At 50.8% G+C, this 16,381-nt stretch overlaps 1 protein-coding gene across 3 annotated transcripts in view; it reads left to right on the plus strand.

Annotated features, from left to right (window-relative positions):
- The first annotated feature begins 393 nt into the window (after positions 1-393).
- The window catches only part of LOC142251654 (beta-1,4-galactosyltransferase galt-1-like), a 206,148-nt gene continuing 190,160 nt past the window's right edge, over positions 394-16,381 (plus strand). For all 3 annotated transcript variants that reach the window (XM_075324659.1, XM_075324658.1, XM_075324657.1), the window contains exon 1: positions 394-546. The gene's annotated coding sequence lies outside the window, so the exon portion shown is untranslated. The remainder of the gene's footprint in view (positions 547-16,381) is intronic.

Genomic DNA, 16,381 nt, shown 5'->3' on the forward strand with positions numbered 1-16,381 from the left:
CGCAATTAATCCAGGTAACGAGTGCGGAGTAGGAGACAAAATTCTTTCTGATTGGTTGGTGATCATACAATTAGATCTTCTGGATTATTTATTTTATCCTGTCTGTCACAGTTGAAGTTCCCTAGGAAAATTTGCAATATCGGGAGTATCAAATACTTATTTTCCCCACTGTATTGTTATTTTAAGTGCTCTAAAGCTGTCGTTCTTGGCTTCGCCGTCATACACAGACCACTTCTTTCTTTCTGTGTTTTGTTTTTTTCCTGGCACCAATCTGGGGAAGGAGGGCGACTGACAGTGTTACATATCCATTTTTGGTACATGAGCAGAACTGTCATTGACCCCACCCATATCAAGAAATAAAATAGCTGGCTTTCAGTTTGTTGTTGCCTGCTACGACACATTGAAGTGTGGTGGAGAGGAGCGTGCCATCTTCTATTTATCACGTGTGCGCGCAAGATAATGAGTAACCTTTATACTAAAAGCTCTAAAAAGAAGACGTAAGCTAGCCGAGCATGGAGGTGCGGGGCGCGCAGCCGTCTGCCGGAGGTAAGCACAGGATGAGCTTTTATGTTTATATAGTAGCAGCTCTTTAGAGTTTAGTTTTTTAGTGAAATCATTGCTGGACACTTTTCTGCTGGAGAAACACTTTAGTAACATCGCTTTATTCTGATATCCAGGAGTCTGGAAATACAGCAACAATGGTGGTGTGCTGGGGTCAGGATAAGCAGGGGGGCAGGAACTGTGATTGTGAGCTATGACGTTTATTAGCTCTTCAGCATGAACAATCCGGGCCCCATAAGCTGTTGGGGACCTGTGTGCAGGTTGCACCAATGTCTTGTCCACTCCTGAGGACATGGATGCTGTGATCGTGGTGCAACATTGTGACTTTGCATCTACTGCAACCTACCATGCAGGGGCGGACACCTATAGACGAGGGTCCCTGTGCAAAGACATTATATGGGCCAATAAGGAGTCTGTGCCCAAGGCTGCTGGCTCCCCTGATAGTGGAGCGCACTCACCCCTTACACCCTGCCACCACAGCCAACACATATGTGGTTACCATAGACCTAAATACACGGCACATGCAACCTACCATGCAGGGGCGGACACCTATAGACGAGGGTCCCTGTGCAAAGACATTATATGGGCCAATAAGGAGTTTGTGCCCAAGGCTGCTGGCTCCCCTGATAGTGGAGCGCACTCACCCCCTTACACCCTGCCACCACAGCCAACACATATGTGGTTACCACATTGCACAAAACATACCTCCCCCAAAACACACCACACACACACAAACCGCGCAACACACACACAACGCTACAGACACACAGCGCTCCACAAACAACGCAACACACAAACAACACCGCTCTCACCCCCCGCCACACCCAGACAACACCCAGAACATGTACAGCCCCTACACAAACACTTGGTAACTACACACAACATCTATATATATATATATATACTAGAAGGTGGCCCGATTCTACGCATCGGGTATTCTAGAATTTACGTATTGTGTAGTTCATGTATGATTTTTGTTATATATATATATAGATGTTGTTGTGTGTAGTTACCAAATGTTTGTGTAGGCGCTGTACATGTTCTGGGTGTTGTCTGGGTGTGACGGGGGGTGAGAGCGGTGTTGTATGTGTGTTGCGTGTGTTGCGTTGTTTGTGGAGCGCTGTGTGTCTGTAGCGTTGTGTGTGTGTGTGTTGCGCGGTTTGTGTGTGTGTGGTGTGTTTTGGGGGGAGGTATGTTTTGTGCAATGTGTGTGTTGTGCGGTATGTGCGTATATTTGTGTGTGCCGCGGTGTTTGTGTGTTGGGTGTTGTGTGTGTGTCCAGCGTTGTCTGTGTGTGTGGGTGTCTGTGTAGGGCAGTTGTTTGTGGTTCCCAGTGTGTGTGTGTGTGTGTGTGTGTGTGGTGTGTTGTGCAGTGCGCGCGCGTGTGTGTGTGTGTGTGTGTGTGTGTGCATCAGCCTCTCTTCTCTCAGCCTACCTCTCCCAGCCTCCCTCCTCCCAGCCTCCCTCAGCATCAGCCTCCCTCTCCCAGCCTCCCCAAGCATCAGCCTCCACCAGCATCAGCCTCTCTCCTTCCAGCCTCCCCCAGCATCAGCCTCCGCCAGCATCAGCCTCTCTCCTTCCAGCCTCCTCCAGCATCAGCCTCCCTCTCCCAGCCTTCCCCAGGATCAGCCTCTCTCCTCCCAGCCTTCCCCAGCATCAGCTTTCCCCTCCCAGCCTCCCTCAGCATCAGCCTTCCCCAGCATCAGCCTTTCTCCTCCCAGCCTCAGCCTCTCTCCTTCCAGCCTCCCCCAGCATCAGCCTCTCTCCTTCCAGCCTCCCTCAGCATCAGCCTCCTCTTCCCAGCCTTCCCCAGGATCAGCCTCTCTCCTCCCAGCCTCCTTCCTCCCAGCCTCCCCCTCCCAGCCTCCCTCAGCATCAGCCTTCCGCTCCCAGTCTCCCCCAGCATCAGCCTCCCCAAGCATCAGCCTCCACCAGCATCAGCCTCTCTCCTTCCAGCCTCCCCCAGCATCAGCCTCTCTCCTTCCAGCCTCCCTCAGCATCAGCCTCCCGTTCCCAGCCTTCCCCAGGATCAGCCTCTCTCCTCCCAGCCTCCTTCCTCCCAGCCTCCCTCAGCATCAGCCTTCCCCTCCCAGTCTCCCCCAGCATCAGCCTCCCCAAGCATCAGCCTCCACCAGCATTAGCCTCTCTCCTTCCAGCCTCCCCCAGCATCAGCCTCCCCAAGCATCAGCCTCCACCAGCATCAGCCTCCCTCGTCCCAGCCTCCCCCAGCATCAGCCTCCCCCAGCATCAGCCTCTCTCCTCCCAGCCTTCCCCATGATCAGCCTCTCTGCTCCCAGCCTCCTCCAGCACGCCGTGCTCCTCTGCCGACACTCACACACCCGATCGCATCCACTCACACACACCCGATCGCATCCACTCACACACACCCGATCGCATCCACTCACACACACCCGATCGCATCCACTCACACACACCCGATCGCATCCACTCACACACACCCGATCGCATACACTCACACACACCCGATCGCATACACTCACACACACCCGATCGCATACACTCACACACACCCGATCGCATCCACTCGCACACACCCGATCGCATCCACTCACACACACCCGATCGCATCCACTCACACACACCCGATCGCATACACTCACACACACCCGATCGCATACACTCACGCACACACAGACACTGACGATATCGCACTTAGGCGCTCATACTCACAACATCAGGAGATGTCACATGCCTCTGGCCATGTGATCTTCCGTCAGGTCCTGGAAGCTCACAGCACAGTATCGAGGCCGAGAAGCAAGCGATATCCCAGGATGGTGTGAGTATGTGGATGCGATGTGAGGTGTGTGTGAGGTGTGTGTGAGGTGTGTGTGAGAGTGAGTGTGATCTGATGTGTGTGTATGTTTGTGTGTGTGCGTGTGGATCTTCCGCCGCAGCAGGCAGCAGGACCTTGATGCGCTTGTAACCATGCGAGCATGGTTACCAACGTATCCACACCACTCCCGTGCGAGCGGGGGGGGGGGGTTGGGGGGCCAATGCCTGCAGGGTGCCGGGGCGAGAGGCCAATCTGTGGGGGGGGGCGGAGCCTGGGCGAGCGGCTGGCCAATCCGTGTGGGGGCGCAGCCTGGGCAAGCGGCCAATCCGTGTGGGGGGGCGGGGCCATGGCGAGCCCAGCGGCCAATCAGCTTTGTGTCACCGTAAGGACACAATTTCGGAGCATGACAGACAGACAGACAGAATAAGGCAATTATATATATATATATATATATATATATATATATATATATATATATATAACAAAAATCATACATGAACTACACAATACGTAAATTCTAGAATACCCGATGCGTTAGAATCCGGCCACCTTCTAGTATATATATAATTGCCTTATTCTGTCGGTCTTTCTCCAAAATTACGTCATTACAGTGACAACCGTCGTCACACCGCGCGCACTAAAGAGCCTGCAACCAACAGCTCAGCTAACTGAACAGCCCGAACGTCCGACACTTTTCCCCGTACCCACACGGAGCCCCGACTTCCCGGTGAGTGCTGCACCCCCGGGAGCCCACACCGGCAACCCAGCCGACACATACCCACCGCTCGCCTCCGCCCCCTGCACACATTACCCCACTCAGCTCCACCCCCCCGCTCTCCGCCCTCTGCATGTATACACTGAACACACACACACACACCTGGATAGTCACCTGTCCCCAGCCATGCAGTCCCCAGTACGGATGTCCTCAACGCCATGGCCCCACTCGACTCCACCCCACCTGCACTCTGCTCCCCACACACATTACCCCGCAGGATGGGGGCACATGTCAGGATGGTGGCTGCACCACGATAGGGGCACATACCAGCAATGGGCCACATCACAGCATCAGCCCACATACCAGGATGGGGGCCATACAAGGAAGGAGACTATACCAGGATGGGAACCAGTTTTTGGCCAGGGACAACTGTACGTTGCGTTTTCAAGAGTCACAATGAGATACAACGTCAAAGTGCAAGTTGTTGACCCCCCTCTACAAGGAAAGTTACTTACAGATAGTGAAAAGGTCTTCACACAAAATGTGGTGTGCAAAAATATTTTTACTTAACTTTCCACTGTTCATGGCCTTCTTCCATTACAAGCCATAGTAGACATCATTAAACATTAAACATTAGACTCATCTATTACAACTGTTCCTTCTGTTTGTCATTTTAGAACCAATAAACAATAAGAATACGAAATTAAACCAAACCCATCCAGTCCATTTATTACCTTATTATTCAATCTGCAACCTACATACACATCCTAGACTACCCCATACGTTACAATCGGACCACCTATACACATATGTCGCGGGCGGAGGAGGGGACGCCGCGCTCTCCCACTGCTCAGGTCCGGCTGCCGCTGCTGCTGCGGCCTGCCGCTGCTCGGTGGCTCGAGCGATGGGCCGGATCCCGGGGACTTGAGCGGCGCTCCTCGCCCGTGAGTGAAAGGGGATTGGTTTTTGGGATAGTTTATTGTCCGTGACGCCACCCACGGTTGTGGTGATTTGTTGACACCACCGCTGCTCTGTATGGGGATCCCGTGGACTGATGACAGGGAGCAGCAAAGTTGTTGGTTCTCTCCTCCGTGGGTAGGGGGTAGTTGTCCCGGGGCCCAGTGATGAGGTGGGTAATGAGGGATGGTGGGGCCGGTGCAGGGCTTGACGGGGTGCAGGGACACGGGGGCAGCGCTGTGCCTTGCGGCACTGTGGTACTCACTCAGCCTGAGACAGAGACACAGTTCTCGGTAAAACACACGGCTGGAAAGACGGTTCCCACGGACGGCTGCACTTGCTTTTCCCCAGTAGTTGACGGTAACGGTCCCTTTTCCTGCACCTGAGATGATGATGGTAGCGATGGGTTCCCACCGGTAACCCGCTCCCCGGCTTGGATATGGGCCGGAGGAGCCCTACTTTGCCCGCAAGCGCTGGCCCTGAGAAACTGGTGCCCTGGCGGTGGCGGTGTCTCTCTCCAACGGTTGGACTGTTGCCTTCAATCGGGCCTTGGTTGTTGGGAGACCCAGAGGTCCCCTTCACTAACGGATTTGGCAAATTCACGGCGACTCCTAGCCTTGCCGGGATCCGAAAGGCCCCTGCCACTGGTGCTGGCTTCACTTTGTATACCTCCGGTCAGCCGCTCCTGCGGACAGTCACCGCCGTCTGCTGACCTTGCTGTCTCAGTCCAGGGCACACACCCGGACCAGCTTCAGGCTTGCTTAACTGTTCCTTTTTCTGTCACTACTCTCACTTAGTCTTCCACTTTAACTCCTCTCTCAAGCTCCTCTACCACTTCCTTCTACTTCCTCCTCCTTAGCTTGACTCCTTCTCAGACTCTAGTCTGACTTCAACTGCCTGGTTTTCCCGCCTCCAGGGCTGTGAACTCCTCGGTGGGCGGAGCCAACCGCCTGGCTCCACCCCCTGGTGTGGACATCAGCCCCTGGAGGAAGGCAACACGGATTTTAGGTTAGCCTTGGTGTTCCTAACTGGGGTGTAGGGTGTGGTGGTGTTATGACCTGTGACCCCTGGCTTGCCCAGGGCGTCACACACACACACACTATATATATATATATATATTATACACACACATATATATATGTATATATATATATATATATATATATATATATATATATATATATATATATATATATATATATATATATATATATATATATAAATGTATATATGTATGTGTGTATATTATGTATATATATATTATATATTCACACATATATTTTTGGCCGGTGGATGATGATGATGGCGGATTAACGCAACACAACATCTCCATGTTAATGAGTGTCAGAGGCGTTAATTCCTAGAGATGTTCTACATATGACGTTCCACATGCGGAACAGTTAGACCGCTTCCATAGACGGAGCCTGGGGGTCTTTTTTTTTTTCTTTTGGCAAAACATATTTAACTAAGGTACACGTGCAGAAGTTTAGCTATAGTAAAGTAAAATTTTGTTGCTAAAATAATTTTAAAACAATACAACAATGCGAGCAAAGTGCAAAGCCTTCATATGAAATTCTTGGTTCTTCTTGTAGTGGTCCCTATATGCGGCGTCTGCGTCCGGCTGAGTGACCGGAGCGGCCATGTCCCTAATTTTAGCACCACTTATAAGTATTGTTATCATGGTGCCCCCTCGGCCGTCCAGACTCTTCTTGTTATGAGACTTTTGCTGGGATGTGACCCTGAACTGATATAACTATACTGTCATAACAAGGGTCTAGGCTTTTTTATCCAAGGGCAAATACTGTGCATTACGGCAAAGATAATATTTGGTGAAAAGAGGCGTTTGTCACTGCTGAAGCTCCAAGGACACAACTGTTTATAACTGCGCAATATTTAGATGGAAATTTTCAACTTTTATTAGCAGTGGAGTTGCAGTACCCAACAATGGCCACTATCTAGTGGGGGAGCTGTAATGTGCGAGCGCTGTACATTTTGTACTTCTGAAGGCTGTGGGTTCTGGCAACAGCTGATCAATGGAGGTGCCGGGTGTTGAATACTCACTAATGTGATATTGACTGCATATCCCAGGGGTCTCAAACTCGGCTGGGTGTATGGGCCCGCACACAGAAAAAGACTTATTTGGGGGGCCGCACTCTTTTCAGGATAAAGTGCAATTTTTCTAGGTACCATATTTTTTTCTATACATCTTTGGATCACTGTTTTTGAACATTTTTACTCATTTACTATAACAAACATGCACTTTTTTTGTTTTAATTATATTATAATATATATATATATATATATATATATATATATATATATATATATATATATATATATATATATATATATATATACACACACACACACACACACACATGTAAATAAAACATTTTTGATGGTTAAAAATGTTTTCATGGCTTACTTTGATTTTGATTTTTTTTACATTTTATCTCTTTACAATTGGCACCATATAGTAATTTTGGCGAGCATCTTGAATTAATTTCCCATTCTGGTCCTCATCTTTTAGTAATGTTCCCATCATGTTCCCCTTATTGTAGTAATGTGCCCATCCTGGTTCTCATGTTTTAGTAATGTCCCCATTCTGTTTCCCTTCTTCTAGTAATGTGCCCATCCTGGTTCTCATCTTTTAGTAATGTTCCCATACTGTTTCCCTTCTTGTAGTAATGTGCCCCATCCTTGTTAGCCTATAGTAATGTGCCCATCCTTGTCCCCATCCTGTAACAATGTGCCCATCCTTGTCCCCTTTTACTAATATTATTCATGATAACTCTTTAGTAATGTGCCCATCCTTGTTCTCATCCTATAGTAATGTGTCCATCCTTGTCCTCATCCTGTGGTAATATGCCCATCATTGTCCTCATCCTGTAGTAATATGCCCCATCCTTGTTCTCAGCCTGTAGTAATGTGCCCCATCCTTGTTCTCATCCTATAGTAATGTACCCATCCTTGTTCACATCCTATAGTAATGTGCCCCATCCTTGTTCTCATCCTATAGTAATGTGCCCATTCTTGTTCTCATTTTGTAGTAATGTGCCCATCCTTGCCCCCTTTTACTAATATTATTCATGATAATTATGTAGTAATGTGCCCATCCTTGTTCTCATCCTATAGTAATGTGTCCATCCTTGTCCTCATCCTGTGGTAATGTCGCGGGCGGAGGAGGGGACGCCGCGCTCTCCCACTGCTCGGGTCCGGCTGCTGCGGCCTGCCGCTGCACGGTGGCTCGAGCGATGGGCCGGATCCCGGGGACTCGTGCGGCGCTCCTCGCCCGTGAGTGAAAGGGGATTGGGATTTGGGGATAGTTTATTGTCCGTGACGCCACCCACGGTTGTGGTGATTAAGTGGACACCACCGCTGCTCTGTCTGGGGAGCCCGGGAGTGATGGTACGGAGCAGCCAGTTGTTGATTTGCCCCTCCGTGGCTAGGGGGTTTGGTGGTCCCGGGGCCCAGTGATGGTGTTGGGATGGTGGACAGGCGGGTATGGGGCCTGTGGAGGTGCAGGGGCGCAGGGGCAGCGCTGTGCCGCACGGCACGGAGGTACTCACTCAGCCAGTAAACACGACACAGTTCTCGGTAAACAAAAGCTGGTTGGACGGGTCCTTCGGACGGTTACGGTGCTGACTTCCCCTGCAGTTGACGGTGACGGTCTCTTCCCTGCACCTATGTGTTGTTGTTTGGTAGCGATGGGTTCCCACCGGTAACCCGCTCCCCAGCTTGGATATCAGCCGGAGGAGCTCCACTCTTGCCCGCAGGCGCTGGCCCTGGGAAACTGGTGCCTTGGCGGTGGCGGTGTCTCCCCTTAACGGTCGGACTGTTGCCTTCAAACGGGACTTGGTTGTTGGGAGACAGTCGTCCCCTTCACTGACGGATTTGGCAAATTCGGCGACTCCTAGCCTTGCCGGGATCCGAAAGGCCCCTGCCCTGGTGCTGACTAATCTTCGTATACCGCTCCGGTACCGCCGGGTCACCACCCGTCCACGGTCCTTTCGGCAACCTCCAATCAGTCTCGCCTGCAGACAGTCACCGCCGTCTGCCAACCTTGCTGTCTCAGTCCGGGGCACACACCCGGACCAACTTCAGGCTTCTTTTTGTCACTTTCTCTGTTGCTCCTACTTTAGCTCCTCTACCACTTCCTCTCACTTTGAACTCCCACTTCACTTCCCTAGCTTAACTCTTCCTCAGACTCTAGTCTGGCTTCAACTGCCTGGTTTTCCCGCCTCCAGGGCTGTGAACTCCTTGGTGGGTGGAGCCAACCGCCTGGCCCAACCCCTGGTGTGGACACCAGCCCCTGGAGGGAGGCAACAAGGATTTTAGTTTTGACCTTGTGTGTACCTGCAGGGAATGTGGGGTGCGTGTGGTGTTGTGACCTGTGACCCCTGGCTTGCCCAGGGCGTCACAGTAATATGCCCCATTCTTGTTCTCATCCTATAGCAATGTGCATATCATTGTCCCTTTTTACTAATGTGTCCATGCAGGTCCTCTTCTTGTAGTAAAGTCCCCTTTACTGGTACTCTTCTTGCAGTAATATGCCATCCTGGTCCCCTATTGTGCTCTGTTTATGTCGCGGGCGGGGAGGAGGGGGTCAGCACACCGCGCTCACCCCTTCTGCTCGGGTCTGGCAGCTGCTCCTGGTGGCTCGAGCTGTGGGCCGGATCCCGGGGTTTCTCGAGCGACACTCCTCGCCCGTGAGTGAAAGGGGGTGTTTGTGGTTGGGTGTGGGGATTGTTATAGTTCGTGACGCCACCCACGGTTGTGGTGATTGCACCACCGCTGCTCAGTATGGGGGTCCCGGGGATGGTGATGCGGAGCAGCCAGGTGTTGTGTTGCCCCTCCGTGGGTAGGGGTTGGTGATCCCGGGGCCCAGTGATGAGATGTAAAGTGTAGGGCCCGGTGGGCGCAGGGACGCGGGGGCAGCGCTGTGCCTTGTGGCACTGTGGTACTCACTCAGCCTGAGACGTGGACACAGTTTGTACGGTAAACCAAACGGCTGGTAGGACGGTCCCACAGACGGCTGCACCTGCACTCCCGGTAGGTGACGGTGATGTCCCTCTTCCTTGCACCTATGTTTTACTTGTGGTAGCGGTGGATTACCTCCGGTTACCCGCTCCCCGGCTGCAATCTGGGCCGGAGGAGCTCTACACTTTGCCCGAAAGGCGCTGGCCCTGAGAAACTGGTGCCGTGGCGGTGGCGGTGTCTCTCCGGTTCAGGTTGGGCTGTTGCCTTCAATCGGGACTTGGTTGTTGGGGGAGCTGCGTCCCCGTCACTGACGGATTTGGCAAATCTGGCGACTCCTAGCCTTGCCGGGGTCCGAGAGGCCCCTGCCCTGGTGCTGACTGTCCTTCGGAACACTGCTCCAGACCACCGGGCACACAGCCAACGGGGTCCTCACAGGAACTTCCAAACGGTCCCCCTCCAGACAGTCACCGCCGTCGCTGACCTTGCTGATCTGGCCCTCCACAAAGCTGGACCCTTCAGGCTGTCTTTCTCTTCTGTCACTTCACTTGCTTTCCTCCTTTTCCACTTTCCTGCTTTCACTTTCACTTTCTTTACTCTAACTGAACTCTGTTGTTTACTCAAGCTCGTACCTGAGCTGACTCCACTTCACTCTTGCCCTGCCTGGGCTAATCTGTTGGTTTCTTCCTGCCTCCAGAGTTGTGAGCTCCTCGGTGGGCGGAGCCAACCGCCTGGCCCACCCCCTGGTGTGCATCATCAGACTCCTGGAGGAAGGCAACAAGGATTTCTGGGTAGCTGTGATGTGCCTAGCTGGAGTGTGGGGTGTGGTGGTGTGTGACCTGTGTCCCCTGGCTTGCCCAGGGCGACACATTTACGCCGTACGTTGTGCTGCTGAGAATGAGATGAGTGTTTTGTTAGTTCATCTTCTGAATTGTAGCCCGTTTCCGGAGAACGCTTTTAGCCATTCTGCACAGTGTAAACAGGCCCTTAGTCTGTAATTCCCGCTGATGGATCTGACGACCCATTTGCCTTCTGGCATTTCTTGTTTTTTCGCGGCATTAAACAGGCATATTTATTGTTAATCTGGCAGCTAGAGATATTTGCCAAGTACAAAGTAGTTCTTAGCTTTAAGAAACATTACATAATATCACAGAAATGAGCCTTATGTATTTAATGAAGAAGATAATTGTTTTTAGGGGAAGAAAAGGTTGTAGATTCTCTGGTAAGACGCCATGACATGACAGGCAAAAACACAGAGGTTTTAATCCTCCCTTCTCGCTCACTTTCCTTTCCACCGCACCCTTTTGTGTATTATAACAAGTTGATCAGAAGATAAACACAAATGGAGTGCCAAGAATAGAATTAGCCTTTCCGGTAATTCAGTTTTTAGAAACCTTCCACGACAGCACCATAGTAAACTCCTATGGTGCTGTCGTGGAGGGTGACTGTTGAAAATAGAATTAATCTTACAGGTAATTCGGTCTCTACGAACCCTCCATGACAGCACCAGAGGAGGTTTACTATGGTGCTGTCATGGAAGGTGACTGGAAAAAATAGAATTAGCCTTACAGGTAATTCGGTCTCTATGAACCCTCCACAACAGCACCAGAGGAGGTTTACTATGGTGCTGTCATGGAAGGTGACTGGAAAAATAGAATTAATCTTACAGGTAATTCGGTCTCTACGAACCCTCCACGACAGCACCAGAGGAGTATTACTATGGTGCTGTCATGGAGGGTGATTGGAGAAAATAGAATTAGCCTTACAGGTAATTCAGTCTCTACGAACCCTCCACGACAGCACCAGAGGAGGTTTACTATGATGCTGTCATGGAAGGTGACTGGAGAAAATAGAATTAATCTTACAGGTAATTCGGTTTCTATGAACCTTCCACGACAGTACCAGAGGAGGTTTACTATGGTGCTGTCATGGAGGGTGACTGTTGAAAATAGAATTAGCCTTACAGGTAATTCAGTTTTTAGAAACCTTCCACGACAGCACCATAGTAAACCTCCTATGGTGCTGTCGTGGAGGATGACTATTGAAAATAGAATTAGCCTTACAGGTAATTCGGTCTCTATGAACCCTCCACGACAGCACCAGAGGAGGTTTACTATGGTGCTGTCATGGAAGGTGACTGGAAAAAATAGAATTAATCTTACAGGTAATTCGGTTTCTATGAACCCTCCACGACAGCACCAGAGGAGGTTTACTATGGTGCTGTCATGGAGGGTGACTGTTGAAAATAGAATTAGCCTTACAGGTAATTCGGTCTCTACGAACCCTCCACGACAGCACCAGAGGAGGTTTACTATGGTGCTGTCATGGAAGGTGACTGGAAAAATAGAATTAATCTTACAGGTAATTCGGTCTCTACGAACCCTCCACGACAGCCCCAGAGGAGGTTTACTATGGTGCTGTCATGGAGGGTGATTGGAGAAAATAGAATTAGCCTTACAGGTAATTCATTCGGTCTCTATGAACCCTCCACAACAGCACCAGAGGAGGTTTACTATGGTGCTGTTGTGGACTGTGACTGGAGAAATATCAGTTACAAGATGAAATGGGAGGGAACGTGGCTCTGCTGCCACAGAAACTTGCAAGAAAGTGGATTACTGATAGGTTTAATACCTGGTTTCACCGTCATATCTATGATAGCACGTCTGAGAGCTCCCAAAAAGATAATTAGGGTAAAACTGAGACTATAGCATTTAATTATTTCCCTCCCAAATCCCTTCAGGAGCGAATACAACAAGCTGGTATTGCTTCGTAAAAGTGTGGACACGTTTCCACATGGCTGCTGTACAAATCTGGTGTAGTGAAGCGGAGGACCATTCAACCCATTAGGCAGAAACTGATCTAGTAGGATGGGCAACACACAAAATACAAATAAAAACGGGGCACTGTATAAACTTGTCCCTCCATTGTGGGGGAGAGGGAGCTCTTTATTCCCATAAATGAAATAGGAAGCTTGGTGCACCCTTGCCGTGGCAGCTTCAGTTAACCGTTCTGCGCCCTCAATTTGGATACTACCAACTCCTTCTCCGGTGATGGACAGTTCCGGCTTGCCGCCCAGAGCCAGCGTCATCTCAGGAGACAACTGGCGCCTGCACTTACTCTGCGTTGGAGTTCCTATATTGGAGCATGTGCGCACAGCTCTCCACTCCGCTGTGCCTGTTCCATTACTAATGTGCAGCCGTAGCAGAGACAAGAGCTGTGTGCACATGCTCCGATCCAGATTTCTCCGGTGACTACAGATGAGTGGACTTGTGTAAGTTTGGGTTCGGCAGGTTCAGCTGAAAAAGAGAAGGCTGAGAGGGGACTCAATAGCGGTCTACAAATATCTGAAAGGTCATCACAGTGCAGAAGGAACTACCCTATTCTCCTCAGTACAAGGAAGTACAAGAAGCAATGGGATGAAACTTAAAGGAAGGAGATTCAGATTAGACATGAGAAAAAAAACTTTCTGACAGTGAGGGCAGTCAGGGAGTGGAACAGGCGAACACAGGAGGTAGTGAGGGCAGTCAGAGAGTGGAACAGGCGGCCACGAGAGGTGGTGAGCTCTTCCTCAATGGAAATCTTCAAGCAGAAACTGGATAAACATATAGCTGGGATGATTTAGGATAACCTGCACTCGCAGGGGGTTGGACCCGATGGCCCTTGAGGTCCCTTCCAACTCTACCATTCTATGAATCTATGACTGTTTAAGGGTACGGTTCCACTTGTGCATAGCTTCTGATGAGAGAGTATCGGAAGCGATTTGCGAATGACCCTCTGCTGCGAGAGTCAACCGACTGTCATGCGACTGTGATGCAATCTTGCGATCGGATCACAGCTGCGGAGAAGAGGGAGCACTTTCTCCCGATCTCCTCCGCTGTCTGTCTCTGCGTACATCGCACTGCGGTCGGATGACATGCGAGTGCAGCGCAATGTTTCATACGCTCCCATAGACTTGTATGGGGGTGCTTGAGCCGAGAATCGCTGCCAAACGCAGCATGCTGGAATCCATTTCTCAGGCCGACATGGCATGAGAAATCAATCGCAGATGGACACTGGGCCATAGTTTTGCCCTGGTGCGAGTGCAGTCCGATGTTCTATCAGATTGTACTCGTCCGTGCAAAACTCAAGTGGGACCAAACCCTAAAGTTCTGTTCTGGACCTGAACTTGACCTAAACTTCATTGGAAGTCACTGATTGGGCAGTTCGACTCTCCGCCTACATGCAGCCAGCCATAAACAGAGCTCTTCTGTGTAAGGGAAGGCGGAATTTTTTTTTTTGGGTACAGACTACATCCGATAATGCTGGCTTTACTCCCAAAGTGAGCCAGAGACTGCAAGCGGCTCGCACTGTGCCAAGCACGGCGATGGTTGCAAGAGTGGTTTGCATACGTAAAGCAACCCAACTGATTTATTTGTAAAGTCTGTGTTCGGTATGAGTTTAGAGTTCAGGTTCGCTCATCCCTACCTTTGACCTCTCTGTCCATCACCAGAGAGGAAGGTGGATATCCAAATTTAGGGGCACAAAGGTGCACTGAAGCTGCTTGGCCATGGCAAGGGTGGACCAAACACCCTCATTAGCATAAGGGAATAAAAAGCATTTTTTTGCACAACAGATGGACAGATTTATACAGTAAAGATATGATTTGTATAGGCGCCAAGTCCCCTATGTAACTGTGTGTTTACCTGAAATTGTGTTTTGGAGTTGATAGACTGCCTTTAAGATTTTTAGTGACTGGATTATTAAGGGATTTATAAGCCTCACAAATGGAAAGGCAATTTCAGGGATCTGAATTATTCTGGGCCACCTATTGCACTCTGTTCTTACCAAAGTACTGGATAAATGCATTCTTGTCAATTCTCCAGAATTTAATTGTTTCAATATACCGGAGAACAGATCTACGAATGTCAAGATTATAAAAAAAAATTGTTCTGGGGTTAGAACAGAAGGAGGGAATTAGAATATCCTGGGGTACGTGATTAGATTTGGGCAGAAAGATAGAATCAAGTTTGAAGATAAACTTATCACTCAAAATTTGGGGAAACGGTTCCTGAACAGACAAGGTCTGAATCTCGCTGACTCTCGGCAGACACTATCTCGGTGAGGAAATAATTATCCTCCTTTCCAAGGAAGCCTGGCTTCTGTTCCAGTGGGATAGGATCAATTTAGTCTTGTGTTACTGTGGCGCTCTGGACAAGCCAGGGGCCACAGGTAACTACACCAACACACCCCACACTCCCAGCAGGCACACCAAAGTCAAACAAAAACCCTTGTTGCCTTCCTCCAGGGGCTGATGATCACACCAGGGGGTGGGCCAGGCCGTTGGTCCCGCCCACCGAGGAGTTCACAGTCCTGGAGGCGGGAAAAGCAGACAGTTTAGTTTTGGAAGTGGAGAAGTGAGGTGGAAAAAGAACAGTCTGAAGTTGGTCCGGGTGTGTGGCCCGGACGGATCAGCAAGGTTGGCAGACGGTGGTGACCGTCTGCAGGAGAGGCCTATTGGAGCTAACCGTAAGGACCGTGGACGGGCGGTGGCCCGGCGGTACCGGACCGGTACGCAAAGAGAAGCCAGCACCATCCGGCAGGGGCTTACGGACCCCGGCAAAGCAAGGAGTCGCCGTGAATTTGCCAAATCCGTTAGCGAAGGGAACCTCCTGGGTTTCCCAGCAGCCAAGTCCCGACAGAAGGCAACCGTCCAACCGTTAGAGGGAAACACAGTCACCGCCAAGGCTAAAGTTCCCAGGGCCAGAGCCTGCGGGCAAAAGGGGCTCCTTCAGCCCATATCCAAGCTGGGGGAGCGAGTTACCGGTGGGAACCCATTGGAACCGTACACACTTTACAGAGGTGCAGGAAAAGGCAGTCACCATCAACCTGCCGGGAGGAGAAACACCGCAGCCGTCTGTGGGATCCGTCCATCCAGCCGTGTGTTTTACCGAGAACTGTGTCTTCATCATTGGCTGAGTGAGTACCACCGTGCCGTGCGGCACAGCGCTGCCCCCGCGACCCTGCACCTCATCAGGCCCCGCAACCCGCCTGCCATCCATCCCTACCCCATCACCGGGCCCCGGGACAACCAACCCCCTACCCACGGAGGGGAGAACTAACATCCAGGCTGCTCCCTGTCATCGCTAACGGGATCCCCGTCCAGAGCAGCGGTGGTGTCACCAATCTCACCACAACCGTGGGTGGCGTCACGGACAATAACAAATCCCCACGATCAATCCCCCCTTTTCACTCACGGGAGAGGAACGCCGCTCGAGTCCCCGGGATCCGGCTCACCGCTCGAGCCACTACCGAGCAGCAGCCGCAGCAGCAGCCGGACCCGAGCAGTGGGAGAGCGCAGCGTCCCCTCCTCCGCCCGCGACATTACTGCCTGGGCGTCC

The sequence above is a fragment of the Anomaloglossus baeobatrachus genome, chromosome 9, assembly GCF_048569485.1.
Source record: "Anomaloglossus baeobatrachus isolate aAnoBae1 chromosome 9, aAnoBae1.hap1, whole genome shotgun sequence".
Classification (NCBI taxonomy): Eukaryota; Metazoa; Chordata; class Amphibia; order Anura; family Aromobatidae; genus Anomaloglossus; species Anomaloglossus baeobatrachus.